We start from the raw sequence: 5,599 nt of genomic DNA on the forward strand, positions 1-5,599 counted from the left end.
ACAAATACGCACGTGTGCACACACACACAAATGCACATGCACACGCAAACACGCACACACGCACACATGCATGCACGCGCGCACATGCGCACACATCTGCACACAAACACGCACATATGCATACTGTAAAACATTTAATTGAATGCCATCTTTATTTGAACCCCACTTCCATTTGACTCCCACTTTCACATGGTTTGAGCTTAATAAAACGACTAGCGAAAAGCTCGGCATTGTCTGACATCAAAAATCAGCTTATGAGCAATGAGAGGTAATGTAGTTGCCTGCAACTTGCTATTAATGTGACACATCACCAATGGCTAATATAAGTAAGCTTACTAATAAGAGCCAACTAATTAACTAACTGCTCTTCATGTTGTTATGGCACAACATCATAGAGAGCGGGAGTGTATTTGCAACCATATAACAACATATATCACCTAATGAGTATATTAAGCTAATGTGGCCTAATTGGTAAAGTATCAGACTGGCAAAAGGGTGGGTTTGAGATCAACTCTTCTGCGAGACCAATTCTTTATTCCAAGAATTTAATAGCTATAACTAGACAAACACCGACGCAGAAAAACTTTGTGTAATATATATATATACATATATATATATATATATATATATATATATATAATAGCAAGTGGTTAGTAGAAAAATGTCCTCAAACTTTGAATACTTTGACCTCCTTTGAGTCTATATCGAGTATTGAATACAACGAGCTTCTACATCGAGTCATCATTGCAGCTTCTGTTGCAACGGTAACATTATATGCACACACTTCGATTTAGTCATTTTTCTATTAAATCAATATATTCATGCTTTTTATTTTGTTTTCTCAGTTTGTATTAATTTTATCAGTATTAAATCATTTTTTATTGTAGCAAAACAGATTATCTAGCCATTACTTGCTAATTATTTCCCATTTAAACACATTCACAGTTGTTTATTTTTTTATTAGTTTATTCAAAACCACTAGGCTAAGCTATTCTTAATATTTTGCATTTTTAATCTATCCTTATCGCGATTGCACATGCTAATCATGTGCTTTTAATTATTTGTTAATATTATCTTTTGTGTATTCTTTTTTCACAATTTTTTAAAAGCTTTTCTCTACTATTACACATTACTTATTTTTTGTAATGTTTTAAATGTGTCATTACATCCTGTTTTCAGTTTTTCCATCTATAAATCTGTGAAGAATAAACACCTTTCACATGGAAAATTGTATTATCTGAAGTATGAATTGCACCTAAATTCTCTCCATATTTGGTCAGACAAAGTATCTCAGTGACTCGCTGCTACACGTTAATATTAGCATCAGAAGGCACCATCATATTCAACATTTATATATACACATGTAAATATACTACTGAGTGCTCGGTAACAAAAAATCTTTCGCGCACAAATTTATTTCTATTTAGCTTGTACAACATTTACCATCATAACTTTTAAATTTCCTAATATGAGAAAAGAGTTTTGTTCAATTCAAATAAATTAATTAAAAAACTAAAACAATTGTAAAGATTCATAAATGTGGAATAATCACCAGGTAATGGCTAAATAAAGCATGTTTTGTTACAACGATTACAAGAAAAAGTGAATTGATAATGATACAGTTAAAAGAAGCTGATAAAACATAATAATAAAAATGATAAATATGTTGAGTTTATAATAACAATTCTTGCATAGAAGTGTGTGTATAAATAAAGTTACTGCTGCTGCAGAAGCTATCCATCCAAATTTCGAATACAACCATACTGGTACCTGTTGATTGTCAATACTGACACAAACGTAAAAATAAAATAATGAAATTAAATACTTCAGTGAAGCAAACATTGGTAATTTGTCTGATTGAATGGAGAGAGAATGTAGAGGTAATTCCTGTTCGAAAATGACCATGGGAACTTTTTAGTGAAATCAAAGATTGAAAATGTGCTGCTACAATTGCATTTAGCAGAACAATTGAAATACAAATGATGCAACTGAAAATAAAAGAAGTTAGCAAAAATTATAGATTTCAAAATGACTCTTAATTTTAAAAAAGAACATACACAAAAAGTAATAATAATTCACAATGAAATGTAAATGCCATAAAACCTCTAATTGAATGACACCTCTATTTGACTGCCACTATGAAAGAAGAATCAGAAAATATAGAGCCACCCTCTATTTGAATGCCATTTCTATGTGACCATCACTTTAACAATTCATGATTTTTATGAACTCATAATATCAAGTTAACAGTAAAAAACTGTCCACAAAATTGTATTAATAATGAATCGTTTACATTAATAACAATCAAATCTCTGGTCCAACTCCAAAGCTTTTCGGTATTTTTTCATTAAAACTTTGAAAGCAACACCATAGAAATAATAAACAACTGTCTCAGACTAGTAATAGTTCCTTGCTTAACATGGCCTTAATAATGTAAAGTATATGTACATAAAGTATGGCTTACATTTATGATGGTAGATAAATGACTAGTTTCAGGTCAAAGGTTACGCTTAAGCCATGTTCCCATATCGATTGTGAGACTCAGGCGGTAATATTGCGCAGCAAAACGCTTGCGGCGCTAGGCTCGGCGGCTTATGTTCACATAAAGCTGCATCGCTGATAACAGCATAAAAATGTTTGCTCGCCATGACGTTTTGATAATGCTGACTTTCACCTGTAGAGTGCACTTCGGGAAGGTTTTGCTTGCGACTCCTCACAAACTTTGAACAGCGCTAAACTCTTGCGTTGCCGCCAGTAACTACCGGTGGTCCTCGGCAGTACTCGGTACATAGGTTCCCATTTCACCGCTAATAGCCTGCAGTGCTGTTGCCGGTTCTTTGCGACTTATATGGGAAACAGGCTTTAGCGAGCAAAGCTCTCACGCTTTGCATTTGGGCTGAATGCACCGGGTCAAAGTTTTGCTCTGGTAAAAAATTGTCTGGACGCTAATATCGTTTAATTCAGCTGAAAAAAATTTGAAGTCAAAAGACATTGTGGAAGGTATTGGACAACAAGAAGCTGTTTGTTCTATCATTTGATAAGTTCAGAAAAATTATATGAAAAAATTAATAAAAACTAAATAGAAGCAAAAAAGAACATACCGCAATGCTTTTATATTTCTGACAGTGTCTCTATATTAATTTAGGGCTAAAGGGCTAAAGGCATCTTTACTAATTAGGAACTATTTTCCTCTCTAACATGTGTGCATCATCAGCAAGAATAATAGTACTTACCCAGCTCAATAGGTAACTACTCTCGGTGCCATCTTTATTATTAAAATCCTTACGAGCTTACTGTTTGATAATAAACTGCTAAAGTTATAAAAAAATTAAGAAAAGTTTTGCTTTAAAATTACAGCACTTTAAAAAAGGCTACTTTGTCTCAACCTTCCAAAATTATTTTGCGAGTTAAAATAAAAAAATTGGAAATCAAGAACCATATGTAAACCTTCCCAAATTTTGAATATTGTAATTAATATTAAAATATAATTGTAATATATCACAATACAATCTTATGTTGATAGAAAATCATTTTCACTTTTTCAATTATGTCCATTCAATGTCTAAAAACACGTATTTATTATTATTTATTAATAACTTATTTAAAACCTTCTACATTTTTACACTAGATACAACTAACAAAAAAATAAGTTGCGGTTTTAATAGCTTTTTAACTCAAAGTACATATAATTTAATTGAATAGCCAAAATGATAGCCCAAATCATTGCAAGGTAAATAGACTGCATTATTTGTAAAAAGGTGCAATTTTAAATTGTAAGACAACTTGGTCGTTACCCAATTAATAATTTGAAGCAGAACTAGCTGTATTGAACAAGACTCACCTTTTGTATTCCTAAACTTTTTGATAATAATGGTTGATTACTTCTAGTAGTTGCTGTCATAACTGATAATTTTAGTTGCTATTAGAAACAAAATGATGTAATTAAAACGCTGATACGTTTACACTCTGTTTATGAATGCCATCGTGCTTGTTAGTGGAATCATAATTTTTGCATGCGTGGCTAAATATTAGGACTAATTATCAGACCATCATTTTGAAATATAAAGTATGGCCCAAAGTGAAAAAAACTGCTGGAAGCTCATAATTACTGTGTCAAAAGAACATATACCTAAATAAACTTAACAATGTTTATAAAAATGAAATACATAAATTAAAAGCTTTAAATGACAAACACTTTATTATATTTGTTTAGACTAGCTTAAGCTACTCAAATTTTTTGGGTAACAATATTTAGCCAATGACAACTACATTACTTGTCGTTGTTTATAGGCTGTTTCAGTTCTTGAGCGAATGTGTAGCATAAGAAGTAAGAAATGTTTTTCAATAATTTGTTTCAGATTTGCTTCAAACTTTTAAATACTTGAATTCTGCATTGGGCAGACACAAGCAGAAAGAAAAACCTTTATTTAAAAGTTAAAATGAAGCGTTTGTTTAGGAAACAATCAGCACTACGGTTTGTAGTAATGATATCAGCAGCAGTCAGCTTATGTTTTGTTTTACTACCTTGCTGTAACAAAATATATTTCATAAACCATTTTTTAAATATTCTCCAACGTCATTTAATTTATAAGGTCTTTATATTTATTTATTCATACTTATAAATAAATAATCATTTGTTTATAAAGTTACCTTACTAGTTGTTTGTAATCATTAATGATTAGGTATTACAAACATATTGACCAATAAATGGAGTTGTCCACTCTTTGGATGTTCATTCTCTCTGGCTGATTCCAGTAAGTCTGCACAAATAGTTTTTCATGATATTAGAGTGTGTGTATGGTGTTTGAGCTGGTTTGAGGTACATAAAATTGTGACTGAGCTTATGCCAGTCACAATGCCAGCAAGTGTGCTAGTAGAATTGTTCTTTCAAAATTTGTGAGAAGATAACTCTTAGTTTTTTCAACAGAGTGTTTGCAAGCAAATTAGACTCATGGAAAGTTTATTTTAAAGTAGCGAAATTTTATAGTTTTGTTCATTAAATTCTCATGCTTTTAATTTATTTCGATTCCTTTTTACTCCAAATCATAAAGCCGGTAAAATCCAAACGCATTCGACGCAATTTCGCTTGGGAGAAGTTTGTGAGAAAGCATTTACTATGAGAGTCGTCATAAAATTCTTACAGCTGATAGATTTGAATTGGCAAAATTTAGCAAAGCTCTTTTCTTTGGAGGTAAAAATATTTCAGCATTGTGATAAAACTAGTGAAACTAGTTGGCGGTTGATTATATTCCAATATTAAAATATAATCAATATTGAAATATATTGATTATATTTTAATATAATCAATAATATAATCAAAATAATCAATATTTTAAATAAACAATCGAGTTAAAATATTCCAATAACTCGAAAGCAAGTCTGTTTTAGCGGATTTTGTTTTGAGGGATACCCCACCATTTTTGAAACGGTTTACGAGGACAACTCTGATTCGTTGAAACAATTGAAACTGTGAACCCAGTTGAAACACAGAGAAGCAGTGATTAATATGCGCAGCTTTTACTAGCATGAATCTTAAGTCGATTGAGGAGTACCAAAACTAATAATATTTATTTAATTAACTTTTATGCACAAGTCATTG

Source organism: Watersipora subatra, chromosome 8 (assembly GCF_963576615.1).
Source record: "Watersipora subatra chromosome 8, tzWatSuba1.1, whole genome shotgun sequence".
NCBI classification, from domain to species: domain Eukaryota; kingdom Metazoa; phylum Bryozoa; class Gymnolaemata; order Cheilostomatida; family Watersiporidae; genus Watersipora; species Watersipora subatra.